The following is a 16,919-nucleotide window of genomic DNA, read 5'->3' on the forward strand; positions in this document are numbered from 1 at the left end:
CGGACAAACGATAAGGAAAGATCACCTTCAACATAAGCAACTAGTTATTAAAGTCATTAATACAAAACCAAATAAAAAGTGCAAAAGATTAAAAATAAAAAGTATTATACTAAACACTTGTCTTCACCAAGTGATGTAAGAGACTTAGGCAAACATGACCTTGATTGTCAAGAACTCTTACGATCAATCTTGGATCCCGAGACGACTCACACACTCTACGATGGACAATGGATGATGGTGGTGGATGATGGTGTTATGGTGGTGGTGGGTGGTGGATGAAGTGTGAGAGAGGTGGTGTGCCAAGGGATGAGTTGGAATGAAACCAAGCACTCCTATTTATAGGCTGAACAGAGGGCTGGGCACGGCCCCGTGTCCGCTGGACACGGCCCCGTGCCCGTCTGACACTCTCTCTCTTCATTAATTGTAATTCGCAATTACAATTAATGCGCCTGCTGTACTTTCGCCACGCCCCCGTGCTCACTGGACACGGCCCCGTGGTGGGCAATAGAAGCTTCTACAGGTTTGTCTTTTCTGCTGCTTCTTGGGCACGGCCCCGTGCTGGCTGAGCACGGGGCGTGTTCAGGCTTCTGTTTTCTCTTCTTTGCTTGGGAGGATGCCATTGAGGGTTCGGGCAGTCTACTTTTGTTCCTTTTCTTGTATTTATGTTAGAATTAGCTGTCTTTTTGCTTCTTTTGTGAATTTGAGCTCATTTAATCCTGAAAATACAAAAGGAAGACAAAAACACTCTTTTCCAACATTAGTACTTAAAAAGGGTTAGTTTTATGCCTCATTTGATGTAATTTATATGTTGCATTTTACACACATCAGTGTCTATTCTCAAGCTATCGCAATGTATGAAAAGTGAATGTGTCATTTACATGGCACAAGTGACTGTGAATGACCCAAAGCCGAAGATTGAAGACATTCCAATCATCTCAGAATATCCTAATGTCTTTCCTGACGAGTTACCTGGATTACCTCCTGAGAGGCAAGTGGAATTCAGGATAGACATTCTACCAAGATCTGCACCTATTGCACGAGCTCCTTATCGCCTAGCACCTACGGAAATGAAAGAGCTCAGAACCCAATTGGACGACTTACTAGAGAAAGGTTTTATTCTGCCCAGCTCTTCGCCCTGGGGAGCTCCTATATTGTTCGTGAAAAAGAAGGACGGATCAATGCGCTTATGCATTTATGTAACACCTCGAAATTTTGTGTCCAATAATGTATTGACACGTGTCTTAAGTTTACACGTGGCGTTTCATATTAAATAAAGGACTAATGTTGACAAACCATGAAAGTATGTAAATTCGAGGGTTATAAATGTCAAACAAGGGTAAGTATACTGTATAGTAACCCTAAATGGTGCTCGTACCTTCAAACGAATAAATCATGGATCGTACGGAAGCGAAACGCGGAAGAAAGTGAGAGATTACAAGCTACAGGGGTTAACTGTGTCAACATGTTTAATTATACCTCTGAGTGACCCTTTGACGTACCCGAGGCTTTGTAACAGTAAAATACGCTCACTAGAATATACTATATAAATTCCGCGAAGTTCCGTTTTAAAACGAGAAAGTTATGATCAAATTCGTACGAGAAGGGTTAAAAGCGTAAACAATAAAAATTAAGGCTTTCTGAATAATTAACAAAGATAACCGGGGACTTAACAATGCGGGTAAATAACACGAGGCCCTTAGTTGTAAATAATCAAGGGCCAAATCGCAAGGTTACCCCTTCAAACCCGAAAGGTCAGGTTAATAAATACCAAAGATTTCGTTATTAATTACCAGGATTTTGTCATGATTACAAAATATTTAAAAATCCTGAAAATCTGATCTCTCGCGGGCCGCGTTACAGTTTGGGTTAAGTTGAGGCGGGCCGCGAGCCTTATGTTTGTACGCGTCTGAATTAAACCTTCAGGCGGCCCGCGTACAAATTGCATGGTTCTTCCATGCGGGCCGCGTGAGACGCCCAGATGCAGAAACCTTGGACTTGCATGCCTTTTGAGCTTGTGAAGGATCAACTAGGCAATAAGTGAGGCATGGGCACCCCCTACTCGACCCATAACACCTTAGGACACCTGCCCATCATCCATGATCACTTGTAGACCAATGTGTGATGATCTAAGAGCTTGTCTTGCACTATAAATAAGCATTCATAGTTCACAACTCAATCACACCTCAAAAACACTTCTCTAATCATTTCTGAAGCTCCCAAGTCTTCTTCTAGCATTCCAAGTCGTGCTCAAGCTTCTGTAAGTTGTTTAGAACATTTATGGTCTTGTTTTGCTTAGTTAAATAGCTAAAAATCAAACCGTCGTAACTACGGTTTGACTTCAAGATAAATCCTTAATGGATCAGTCTTATGTCGAATCAAAAGTGGTTATGTGTTGGTACTTATGTGGGTAATAAACCTCTAAGAGGGTTCCCCCTGATCACCACTCTAACTATGTCAAATGTCGAGTCAAACGTTCACCCAAAAAGTCAACAGAAAGTCATTTTGCAATTTTGTGCATAATCTGTAATGTATATGCTATGAAACCTGTTTTGATGATCATAAAACATGATATTAAGTATATAAACTTGTCTAAACTCGTTTGATTCAGCCATTTGCTATATTGACCCGGTTCGGAGCCGAATGTCGCAAAAGTTTGACTTTTGCTTTGACTTCAGTTCTGACCCGTTTTAGCACAATGTAGATATGCTTTAGGACTCTCTTAGGACCAGGTCACGTGATGGTATCACCCTCTGTGACCGGTTCGTTGTCCGCGTCTTTTACGCATTTCCGTTAATTACTTAAAAGTTGACCGTAACGCCCTTTTTAAAATAAAACGAGTATTTCGGACACGTGAAGGGACCATAACCTTGCTTACTAAATTCTAAGCATGTCCCTAAAATTTCACGCCAATCCGAGGTCTAGAATGGGAGTTATGCTAAATAGCGCATTTATAAGAAACTTTTGTAATAAACGGCGCAATTAGCATAACGCCTACCTAAACCAAGATTTCGTCACCAAAACTTTTACCCACTGTATTAAAATAATATTTTGGGATTTTTAAAGATTTTTAATTAATTTTAACCTGCTCATAACCTGCGGTTATGGCTACGGTTCGGTAAATACCGAATATGCCCTTTTTCGGCCAAAACTTGAGTTCTACAAGGTCTTTTGACCCGATTCCAGTTGCTACTGATTTTAAATAATAAATAAGATATTTTAGACTTATTAAACTGATCGGGAAACTCAGGTTTCCTGTAGAACTCAGAAATCCCTTTAAAAGTCTTTTAAATGACCGGAAAACCCCTACGGGGCGTATAATGAACTAAAACTCGTTACGTGCATTATGGAAGGTATCCAACTGATACCACAACCTCTTTAAAGTATATTGACTTAGGAAAACAGTGTAGGACTCTTACGGTTACCCGTTGCGCCTATTGCGCGCACGGTTCGGCTTATGTAACTAGTTTACATAAATTAGCCGATACGGGTCAAACCATATCATTTTGACCCCAAAATCCAGAGTGTGAATATTAAACCCATATAAAACAAGTCTCCGAACTTGTTGGGTCAGAATCACATTCCATTCTCGGTTTTCGCCTTTCACGCGATTAAACCGTATCTATCCCTCGAAACTGACCGGTCTAGGCTACGGCTAATATAAAGACCCGTTAGGATTCTATTAGGTTATTTTAACCTTCGTTCCAGAATAGGAGCCCCAGTAAAAGATATTTGTGATTTATTCGAATAAGGACAATACTTGCAAAGGTAAATACTTTTAACTTATTTTCCCTTATACGGGCTTGGGTTACGGTATATAAAATACCGCTTGATTGAGCATCAAATAATTCCATCGCTGAGGTGGTTAATTGAATAGTTTGATCGGCTCATTTAAACAGTCTTGTTACTTAAAAGCCTTTGGGGGGTTAATGACCATGTCCCGGATATCCTTGGCATCATTTTACGAAATGGCCACGACCTCGACACCCGGGTGTAGGCGTACACCCGGTTGATGTCTATGCTATTAAAAGACGTAGCCGATGGTTTACCCGCCTCGGTTTTACGCAAATGTGGTGTGTCTATTGATCTTTAACCCGGCACGATCCGGGCTACTGAACGCAAAGAAGGAACATGTAATTCGTTCACAAGATTATAATATTAAATAATTTTCCCAAGTTAAACAAATATGTTTATGCCTCGTGCATCCAAACAAATTTTCAATCATTTACAAAATGAGTCAGTTGATTGTATTTACCAGTGTAAACTGACGTATTTTCCCAAAAAGATTAAGTGCAGGTACTACACGTAATTGGCTGGTAGTAGCTCCCTAGCATCTAAGGAAGTTTAGCAAGCTTGATATCTATCTGTTGAACAATATTTTATTTATTTGATCCATCATGTGGATATTATACAACTACTTGTGATACATTTGGATATTACAGTAAATGGTTGAATTATATTTATTTTATGCTTCCGCTGTGCATTCATATATTGTGGTTTGACTATATTGTTGCCAACTACGTCACGGTAATCCCCCACCGGGCCCACCGGTGATACGCGTGGAAATCAGGGTGTGACAGGTTGGTATCAGAGCCAACATTGAGTGAATTAAACACTATCCTAACGTGTTTAATCTCAGTGACACAATTGCACATACTTGAGTCTAGACAAGAACATAGGACAAATTCGAATTGTTATTCCAAGTTGTCTTTTTCTTTTATTATTGGTATTTAAAGTTTTATAAAGCAGGAAATATGCCGCCAGTGATATTCCGAGGAAGAGGAAGGGGAAGAAGAGGCAGAGGAGAGATCGTTACTCATCACGATCACGAAGCCGGACCTTCTAATACGCGAGCTCCTTCAACCACAAGGAGTGAAGAACCGCAAAGGCGAAGAGACCTTTATAAACCTGCGAGGCATTCCACCTCGCATAGCTCAACGCCATCATACCGGCACTCATTCGGGCCAAATTCCGAGAATGATCCCAACAACCCACAACCCTCCTTCATACCTCTACAGCGTTCGGTATCACAACGAAATTTTGACGACCCTACTCCATACTTCAGAGGTCAGTTTAATCCAGCTGACTACATCCAGGAGCCTTCAGGCTTTGTTCCGTTAGGGCCACAAGATCACTTCTCCGAAGATCATATGGACGAAGATACTGATCCGACAGAACCTGCTCGTGGTACGCCCACGCATCCAATAGAAATCTCTGATGGGTCATCCTTTCATGGTGCACCCTATCAGGGACCAGATAGCTTCATGGCGTTGTTTAATCAACACGAGTGGTACCACACGCCACATACATCACAACAACCGCAACATCCGCGAGATCCCTCCGAGGATCCACATTTCGTGGCAGTTACGCCACCACCTCCGCCACCAGTACAGCCAGTAATGCCTGATCCGCCAAGGCGTAGGAGGACAAATGCTCGTATGTCCACCCGAGGAGGGGAATTTCACTTCAGCACCCCTCGACACTCTAGTAGTAGCCACTACCCGCCACTACAAGAAGAAGGACCTTCAAGTCCTGTACAGGAGGCGAACTCCGCACCAGCTGCACCAACTTCGCCACCATTTGGGTATGACCACCCAATACCTGCGTACACGGGTCCAACGGCTTACAACCCGTTCGAACCGTCATCACAAGCACATTACAACTACAACTATGAGCGCGACCCATATGTGGTAGGGGCTAGGTATAATGCCCGCTATCCAGACGGAGCATATGGACAGATGGGAATACCGGACTACTCAGCTCATGGGTGTCCAGCACCTCCTAGACCTCCAGTTCCGCAACAGGCACCACAACCACATTTCTCTCCTCCTGAACAAGAAGAAATACTCCACCGTTTGAGCCGTGTGGAGAGAGAATTCGAGGAAGAACGCAAGAGCCACCGAGGATTCCTCAAGGGCTTAGCGAACCTACTGAAGGGCAAGAAGAAGAAACATGACCATTAGTCCTTATGTATGTTCTAATGTAATGTTTATTTTAAAACAAGTCCCTGCGTGGACATTTATCGTATTTTAGTCCCTGCGTGGACTTGTCACTTATTTTAAACCTCTGTGTAGGTGTGTACTATCCTAAAAGTCCCGTTTAGGGCGGTGTGTAATCGTATTAAAGTCTTGGAATGTTATATTATAAATTTCATTTTGTTATTACTATATATGAAATAAATCAAAATCATTCCTTTTAATTTGATCTGCCAAAATAAAGAATCTTCAGAGTGAAACCTAGCCAGGTGTCTTTTAAGATCCGACCAAGATGGTAAGACCTAATTTAAAAGATTCTGATTCCCTGTTAACCTCTGTAAGCATGTTAACAAATCATGACAGATGTGATTCGTTAAAGTCGCACACGTCATTCTTATACAAGAATCCTTTAAAGGATTCCAAAGCCCAAATTAATGATATAATAAATCATGGGTTGAATCATCAATAAAGATGATCACTTGTTAAACATCCATAAGTGATGTAGTGCCTAAGGGCCAAATTATCAAACATCTGTTAGTGATGTAGTGCCTATGGGCCATAATTGCTGTCATAATAAGACAAAAGACAGTGGTGGTTTATGACTCCCTGTCAGAAGGAGTAAAAGGACTACGGTTCAAACCTTCATACCTTGATTCTCTGTAATCTCGGCTAATATTAAAATAACGTCCTCGTGACTAGGCTTTTATGCCGCTAGCAATATTAATTGTGATTAGGATAAATATGTTCAAATCCTAAATATAAAGTGAGTAACAAATTAACCGGATATGGTCTTCGTTACCATGGTTAATGAATTACCATTAAAGACAATTCAATAATAAACTCCTAAATAGAATTTTCATTATCTTCTACAGCAGATACAAGCTACTATGGCGAACCCTAATGGAGGAAGCAGTCATACCAATGAAGATAATTATGATAATGCCCAAATAAATCTAACGGGCGCTCAACTCAAGGCTCTAGTCGACAATGTTGTGCAAGCAGCTCTGGATCGACAGTATACAGAGTCCCGAAGCAGAACAGTTTCCAAACCACCATCAAAGCCAAAGACACACTCGAAAACCCACAGCAAACCACTATCCAAACCTAAGAAGGACGAAGATAACCACTCGTCCAAGCCCAAGAAAGACGACGACAATCACTCGTCAAATGAAAATAGTGTTCATCGCGAACGGGAGTATACTGATGCTTCCCGTGCCAGGGGCTGCACATACAAATACTTCATATCTTGTAAACCCCGAGACTTTACTGGGGAGAAGGGTGCTGTCGAATGCATGACCTGGTTGGATGAGATGGACACAGTGGTGGACATCAGTGGCTGCGCTGAAAGGGATGTAGTGAAGTTTGTGTCACAATCATTTAAGGGCGAGGCCCTAGCTTGGTGGAGGGCGCTGGTTCAGGCCTCAGGAAAAGCTGTGCTTTACAGCATGACGTGGGAGGAATTCGTTTCTCTCATCAGGGAAAATTACTGCCCTCAGCATGAGGTGGAGAAGATAGAGTCCGATTTCGTGTCATTGGTGATGACCAATCTGGACTGCCAGGCCTACTTGACGAGCTTCAATACGATGTCTCGCTTGGTTCCTTATCTAGTCACCCCGGAACCAAGGAGAATTGCTCGTTTTATCGGGGGGTTAGAGCCCGCGATAAAGGCTAGTGTGAAGGCCTCTCGACCAACGACCTTCAGGTCAGTAACTGACCTCTCTTTGTCCCTCACGATGGACGCGGTCCGACTGAGATCGCAGAGGAACAAGGAGGCTGAAAAGAGGAAACGTGAGGATGATACCTCACGAAGGTCGGGAAAGAAGCACCGTGGGAACGGTGATGGCAAGAGAGGAACGGAGGCGAGAAAAGAAGGGCAACAATCGGGAGAGAAGCCCAAATGCAAGAACTGCCAAAAATTCCACTTTGGGAAGTGCAGGTTTGGGCCGAACTCACAATCGCAGTCAAAGACGTATGCTTGTGGACTATGCAAGTCCAAAGACCACAAGACTGTGGACTGTAAAAAGATTAAAGACGCGACCTGCTACAACTGTAGTGAGAAGGGGCAGATCAGGAGCAACTGCCCCAAGATCGGCAAGAAGACTGAAGAACCCAAAAAGAATAACGCCAGAGTCTTCAAAATGGATGTGAAGGAAGCCCTGCAGGACGACAACGTAATAACAGGTACTTTTCTCGTGAATAATATATTTGCAAGAGTACTTTTCGATTCAGGCGCTGATAAATCCTTTGTAGACCAAAAATTTTGCAAGTTGCTAAACATGCCTATCAAAACCCTAAATGTGAAATACGAAGTAGAGCTAGCAGACGGCACTGTAGAAACCGTCTCCAATATATTAGAGGGATGTATGATATCCATTAAGAACCATTCTTTTCCTCTATCTCTACTTCCCTTTAATCTAGCTGGTTTTGATATCGTTCTGGGCATGGACTGGTTAGCGCACAACCAGGCCCAGATAGTCTGCAATAGAAAACAAGTTGTGCTAAAGACCCCGACTGGCGAATCGCTCACCATTCGAGGGGATACGCAGTATGGGTTGCCCGAGAACGTAACTATGCTCAAAGCTTCAAGATGCTTAAAAAGAGGCTGTGTCATCTACATGGCACAAGTGATTATAGACAAGCCCAGATCAAGGATAGAGGATATTCCTGTCATTTCGGAGTATCCAGGAGTTTTCCCCGAGGACCTACCTGGGTTGCCACCAGATAGGCAGGTGGAATTCAGAATAGATATCATCCCTGGAGCAGCTCCCATTGCTAGAGCACCCTATAGGCTAGCACCGACTGAAATGAAGGAATTGAGAACCCAACTGGATGAACTGTTAACAAAAGGATTCATCAAGCCTAGTTCGTCTCCCTGGGGAGCACCTGTCCTGTTTGTGAAGAAAAAGGACGGATCGATGCGTCTGTGCATCGATTATCGTGAACTCAATAAAGTCACGATAAAGAATAGGTACCCATTGCCAAGGATCGACGACTTGTTTGATCAATTGCAAGGGGCTAGCTATTTCTCAAAGATCGACTTGAGGTCGGGCTACCATCAGTTGAAGGTCAGAGATGAAGACGTACACAAAACAGCATTTAGGACTCGTTACGGTCACTACGAGTTCCTAGTGATGCCTTTTGGGCTCACAAATGCACCGGCTGCGTTCATGGATCTCATGAATCGCGTCTGTAAGCCGTACTTGGACAAATTTGTCATCGTATTCATCGACGACATTCTTATTTATTCAAGAAATAAAGCCGACCATGAGAAACACCTACGATGTATTCTCGAATTGCTACACCGCGAGAAACTCTATGCCAAATTCTCCAAGTGTGAATTCTGGCTAAGAGAAGTCCAATTTTTTGGACACGTCGTAAGTGAGAGTGGTATCCAGGTGGATCCCGCTAAGGTAGAGGCGGTCATGAACTGGCAAGAGCCAAAGACGCCCACAGAGATCCGTAGTTTCCTGGGATTGGCAGGATACTACCGAAGATTCATTGAGAATTTCTCAAGGATTGCTACGCCCTTAACTTCTCTAACCAAGAAGAAGGAAAAGTTTATTTGGGGCCCTAAGCATCCTTTGATATTTTGAAACAAAGGCTGAGCAACGCTCCTGTGTTGACGCTACCGGAAGGTACTGAAGAGTTCGTAGTTTACTGCGACGCGTCGCACACTGGCATGGGGTGTGTGCTCATGCAGAAAGGCAAGGTGATTGCCTATGCTTCAAGGCAGTTGAAGGTGCACGAAAAGAATTACACCACCCATGACTTGGAGCTGGGTGCCGTTGTATTCGCACTAAAACTGTGGAGGCATTATCTATATGGGATCAAGTTTGTGATCTATTCAGATAACAAAAGCCTTCAACATTTGTTCAACCAGAAGGAGCTAAACATGAGGCAACGCCGTTGGATGGAGACCTTGAATGATTATGATTGCGAGATCAGGTACCATCCCGGTAAAGCGAATGTAGTCGCTGATGCCTTGAGCCGGAAAGAAAGGATGAAACCCATCCGAATCAATGCTAGGAGAATGGAAGTAAAGAATAACTTGATCGAAAGGATATTAGCTGCACAGCGAGAGGCTGTGTTGGAAGCTAATTATCCTAAGGAGAAGCTGGGAGTAACTGTGGAGCAGTTAACTCTTCACAAGGATGGACTTTTGAGATTGAATGGGCAGATATGGGTTCCTATCTATGGGGGACTACGGGATGTCATCCTCCAGGAAGCCCATAGTTCCAAATATTCTGTCCATCCTGGATCAGACAAAATGTATCAGGATTTAAAGGCAAACTATTGGTGGATAGGCTTGAAAAAGTTTGTAGCCGCTTATGTAGCCAAATGCTTAACTTGCGCGCAAGTCAAAGCTGAGCATCAAAAGCCATCTGGCTTGCTACAACAGCCTGAACTTCCTGAATGGAAATGGGAGTGCGTAACTATGGATTTTATCACCAAGTTACCAAAAACGAGCAAAGGAAACGACACAATATGGGTTATAGTTGATCGACTGACTAAGTCAGCTCATTTCTTACCCATCAAGGAGACTTATAGCTCCGACACTTTAGCCCAGCTGTATGTTGATAAGATTGTGGCCTTACATGGCATACCTGTATCCATTATCTCAGATCGAGATACTAGATACACGTCTCATTTCTGGAAGAGTTTCCAACAATCTTTGGGCACACGTTTGAACTTTAGTACGGCTTACCATCCTCAGACAGACGGTCAGAGTGAGCGTACTATTCAAACGTTAGAAGACATGCTGCAAGCATGTGCTATAGATTTAGGTGGTAGTTGGGATAAGAACCTACCCCTAATCGAATTCTCCTACAACAATAGCTACCATACCAGCATAAAGGTTGCGCCTTTCGAGGCATTATACGGTAGGAAGTGTAGATCGCCTGTTTGTTGGGCCGAAGTAGGAGAGGTCCAATTATCAGGACCAGAGATAGTTTTCGAGATAACGGACAAGATTGTCCAGATCCAGGAACGTCTCAAAGCTGCCCGTGATAGGCAGAAAAGTTACGCTGATCCGAAGCGTAAAGATTTTCACTTTGAGGTAGGTGAAAAAGTGTTACTAAAGGTATCACCCTGGAAGGGGGTGATGCGTTTTGGTAAGAAGGGTAAACTGAGCCCGCGATACATAGGACCTTTTGAGGTTATCGAACGGGTCGGGTCAGTTGCCTACAAATTGAACTTACCAGAAGAGCTCAATGGAATTCATAATGTGTTCCACATCTGTAATCTAAAGAAGTGTTTCGCTGATGAATCATTGGTAATCCCACACACAGATGTGCATATAGATGAGAGCTTGAAGTTTGTGGAGAAGCCTTTGTCGATTGAAGACCGACATGTGAAAAAGCTCCGAAGAAAACATGTGCCAATAGTTAAAGTTAAATGGGATGCCCGTAGAGGTCCTGAATTCACGTGGGAAGTTGAATCCACGATGAAGGAAAAATATCCCTATTTGTTTGAGTAAATCTCGGGTCGAGATTTATTTTAAGGGGGTGAGGATGTAACACCTCGAAATTTTGTGTCCAATAATGTATTGACACGTGTCTTAAGTTTACACGTGGCGTTTCATATTAAATAAAGGAGTGACAAACCTTGAAAGTATGTAAATTCGAGGGTTATAAATGTCAAACAAGGGTAAGTATACTGTATAGTAACCCTAAATGGTGCTCGTACCTTCAAACGAATAAATCATGGATCGTACGGAAGCGAAACGCGGAAGAAAGTGAGAGATTACAAGCTACAGGGGTTAACTGTGTCAACATGTTTAATTATACCTCTGAGTGACCCTTTGACGTACCCGAGGCTTTGTAACAGTAAAATACGCTCACTAGAATATACTATATAAATTCCGCGATGTTCCGTTTTAAAACGAGAAAGTTATGATCAAATTCGTACGAGAAGGGTTAAAAGCGTCAACAATAAAAATTAAGGCTTTCTGAATAATTAACAAAGATAACCGGGGACTTAACAATGCGGGTAAATAACACGAGGCCCTTAGTTGTAAATAATCAAGGGCCAAATCGCAAGGTTACCCCTTCAAACCCGAAAGGTCAGGTTAATAAATACCAAAGATTTCGTTATTAATTACCAAGATTTTGTCATGATTACAAAATATTTAAAAATCCTGAAAATCTGATCTCTCGCGGGCCGCGTTACAGTTTGGGTTAAGTTGAGGCGGGCCGCGAGCCTTATGTTTGTACGCGTCTGAATTAAACCTTCAGGCGGCCCGCGTACAAATTGCATGGTTCTTCCATGCGGGCCGCGTGAGACGCCCAGATGCAGAAACCTTGGACTTGCATGCCTTTTGAGCTTGTGAAGGATCAACTAGGCAATAAGTGAGGCATGGGCACCCCCTACTCGACCCATAACACCTTAGGACACCTGCCCATCATCCATGATCACTTGTAGACCAATGTGTGATGATCTAAGAGCTTGTCTTGCACTATAAATAAGCATTCATAGTTCACAACTCAATCACACCTCAAAAACACTTCTCTGATCATTTCTGAAGCTCCCAAGTCTTCTTCTAGCATTCCAAGTCGTGCTCAAGCTTCTGTAAGTTGTTTAGAACATTTATGGTCTTGTTTTGCTTAGTTAAATAGCTAAAAATCAAACCGTCGTAACTACGGTTTGACTTCAAGATAAATCCTTAATGGCTCAGTCTTATGTCGAATCAAAAGTGGTTATGTGTTGGTACTTATGTGGGTAATAAACCTCTAAGAGGGTTCCCCCTGATCACCACTCTAACTATGTCAAATGTCGAGTCAAACGTTCACCCAAAAAGTCAACAGAAAGTCATTTTGCAATTTTGTGCATAATCTGTAATGTATATGCTATGAAACCTGTTTTGATGATCATAAAACATGATATTAAGTATATAAACTTGTCTAAACTCGTTTGATTCAGCCATTTGCTATATTGACCGGTTCGGAGCCGAATGTCGCAAAAGTTTGACTTTTGCTTTGACTTCAGTTCTGACCCGTTTTAGCACAATGTAGATATGCTTTAGGACTCTCTTAGGACCAGGTCACGTGATGGTATCACCCTCTGTGACCGGTTCGTTGTTTGTCCGAGTCTTTTACGCATTTCCGTTAATTACTTAAAAGTTGACCGTAACGCCCTTTTTAAAATAAAACGAGTATTTCGGACACGTGAAGGGACCATAACCTTGCTTACTAAATTCTAAGCATGTCCCTAAAATTTCACGCCAATCCGAGGTCTAGAATGGGAGTTATGCTAAATAGCGCATTTATAAGAAACTTTTGTAATAAACGGCGCAATTAGCATAACGCCTACCTAAACCAAGATTTCATCACCAAAACTTTTACCCACTGTATTAAAATAATATTTTGGGATTTCTAAAGATTTTTAATTAATTTTAACCTGCTCATAACCTGCGGTTATGGCTACGGTTCGGTAAATACCGAATATGCCCTTTTCGGCCAAAACTTGAGTTCTACAAGGTCTTTTGACCCGATTCCAGTTGCTACTGATTTTAAATAATAAATAAGATATTTTAGACTTATTAAACTGATCGGGAAACTCAGGTTTCCTGTAGAACTCAGAAATCCCTTTAAAAGTCTTTTAAATGACCGGAAAACCCCTACGGGGCGTATAATGAACTAAAACTCGTTACGGGCATTATGGAAGGTATCCTACTGATACCACAACCTCTTTAAAGTATATTGACTTAGGAAAACAGTGTAGGACTCTTACGGTTACCCGTTGCGCCTATTGCGCGCACGGTTCGGCTTATGTAACTAGTTTACATAAATTAGCCGATACGGTCAAACCATATCATTTTGACCCCAAAATCCAGAATGTGAATATTAAACCCATATAAAACAAGTCTCCAAACTTTTTGGGTCAGAATCACATTCCATTCTCGGTTTTCGCCTTTCACGCGATTAAACCGTATCTATCCCTCGAAACTGACCGGTCTAGGCTACGGCTAATATAAAGACCCGTTGGGATTCTAATAGGTTATTTTAACCTTCGTTCCAGAATAGGAGCCCCGGTAAAAGATATTTGTGATTTAATCGAATAAGGACAATACTTGCAATGGTAAATACTTTTAACTTATTTTCCCTTATACGGGCTTGGGTTACGGTATATAAAATACCGCTTGATTGAGCATCAAATAATTCCATCGCTGAGGTGGTTAATTGAATAGTTTGATCGGCTCATTTAAACAGTCTTGTTACTTAAAAGCCTTTGGGGGGTTAATGACCATGTCCCGGATATCCTTGGCATCATTTTACGAAATGGCCACGACCTCGACACCCGGGTGTAGGCGTACACCCGGTTGATGTCTATGCTATTAAAAGACGTAGCCGATGGTTTACCCGCCTCGGTTTTACGCAAATGTGGTGTGTCTATTGATCTTTAACCCGGCACGATCCGGGCTACTGAACGCAAAGAAGGAACATGTAATTCGTTCACAAGATTATAATATTAAATAATTTTCCCAAGTTAAACAAATATGTTTATGCCTCGTGCATCCAAACAAATTTTCAATCATTTTACAAAATGAGTAAGTTGATTGTATTTACCAGTGTAAACTGACGTATTTTCCCAAAAAGATTAAGTGCAGGTACTACACGTAATTGGCTGGTAGTAGCTCCCTAGCATCTAAGGAAGTCTCGCAAGCTTGATGTCTATCTGTTGAACAATATTTTATTTATTTGATCCATCCTGTGGATACTATACAACTACTTGTGATACATTTGGATATTACAGTAAATGGTTGAATTATATTTATCTTTATGCTTCCGCTGTGCATTCATATATTGTGGTTTGACTATATTGTTGCCAACTACGTCACGGTAATCCCCCACCGGGCCCACCGGTGATACGCGTGGAAATCGGGGTGTGACAATTTATTATCATGAATTGAACAAGGTAACGATCAAGAATCGTTATCCTTTGCCCAGGATCGATGATCTATTCGATCAACTCCAAGGGGCGAGCTATTTCTCGAAGATTGATTTGAGATCTGGGTATCATCAACTCAAGGTCCGAACTGAAGATGTACCGAAGACGGCATTCAGAACAAGGTATGAACATTTTGAGTTCTTAGTGATGCCTTTTGGACTCACTAATGCGCCTGCAGCTTTCATGGACCTCATGAATAGAATCTGCAAACCATACCTAGATAAGTTTGTCATTGTCTTTATAGACGACATACTTATTTACTCTCGTAGCCAAGTTGAGCATGAAAAGCACCTTCGGTGTATCCTAGGATTGCTTCGACAGGAGAAACTGTACGCTAAATTCTCCAAGTGCGAGTTTTGGCTTCGCTAAGTCCAGTTCCTTAGACATGTTGTTAGTGAGCAGGGCATCCAAGTAGATCCTGCCAAGGTAGAAGCTGTTATAAATTGGGAAGCACCTAGGACGCCTACGGAAATTCGCAGCTTTCTGGGTTTAGCTGGATATTATAGAAGATTCATTGAGAACTTCTCAAGATTAGCTGCACCATTAACTTCTTTGACCCGTAAGAATGTGAAAATTTGACCGGGGTCCAAAGCAACATGAATCCTTTGAGATTCTAAAGCAAAGATTGAGCAATGCTCCGGTATTATCTTTACCGGAAGGAGTAGAAGAGTTTGTTGTATACTGTGATACTTCACACACCGGCATGGGGTGTGTACTTATGCAGCGAGGCAAGGTGATCGCCTATGCATCACGACAACTAAAAGTGCATGAAAAGAATTACACCACCCATGATTTAGAATTGGGTGCCGTTGTATTCGCACTAAAGTTGTGGAGACATTATTTGTATGGAACAAAATGTGTGATCTACTTGGATCACAAAAGTCTTCAACATCTGTTCAATCAGAAAGAGCTCAATATGAGACAACGCCGCTGGATGGAAACTCTGAATGACTATGATTGTGAAATTCGCTACCATCCAGGTAAAGCAAACGTGGTCGCGGATGCTCTAAGCCGAAATGAAAGAGTTAAACCGATTAGGATCAATGCCAAGAGCATTGAGTTGAAGAATAGTCTGAATGAAAGACTATTAGCTGCACAGAAAGATGTTGTTTTGGAGGTTAACGTTCCAAATGAAAACTTAGGTGTAACTGCTGAACAGTTAACAACTGGGAAGGATGGAATCCTCAGGATGAATGGAAGAATTTGGGTTCCTATTCAGGGAGGACTTCGAGATGTGATCCTCCAGGAAGCTCACAACTCTAAGTACTCAGTTCACCCTGGAGGTGACAAAATGTATCAAGATTTGAAGGCAAATTATTGGTGGATAGGTTTAAAGAAACCTATTGCCACACATGTAGCTAAGTGCCTAACATGTGCTCAGATTAAAGCTGAACATCAAAAGCCATCAGGTCTTCTACAACAGCCAGAACTCCCTACGTGGAAGTGGGAGATGGTAACCATGGATTTTATAACCAAGTTACCTAAAACAAGGCACGGAAATGACACCATATGGTTTATAGTTGATAGACTGACAAAGTTAGCACATTTCTTGCCCATCAAGGAGACTCATAGCTCCGACAAGTTAGCCCAGTTGTACGTAGATAAGATTGTGGCTCTTCATGGCGTACCGGTGTCTATTATCTCGGATAGAGATACTAGATACACCTCTCATTTTTGGAAAAGTTTCCAACAATCTTTGGGCACACATTTGAATTTTAGTACTGCTTACCACCCTCAAACGGATGGACAAAGTGAGCGTACAATTCAAACTTTGGAAGACATGCTTCGTGCATGTGTTATTGATTTAGGTGGTAGTTGGGATGACCACCAGCCATTGATCGAGTTCTCTTATAACAATAGCTACCATACAAGCATTCAGGCTGCACCTTTTGAGGCATTATATGGTAGGAAATGCAGAACGCCTGTTTGTTGGGCAGAAGTAGGAGAAGCTCAGTTATCAGGACCTAATATAGTCCTTGAGACGACGTACAAGATTGTCCA

This window comes from Helianthus annuus, chromosome 4 (assembly GCF_002127325.2).
Source record: "Helianthus annuus cultivar XRQ/B chromosome 4, HanXRQr2.0-SUNRISE, whole genome shotgun sequence".
NCBI lineage: Eukaryota > Viridiplantae > Streptophyta > Magnoliopsida > Asterales > Asteraceae > Helianthus > Helianthus annuus.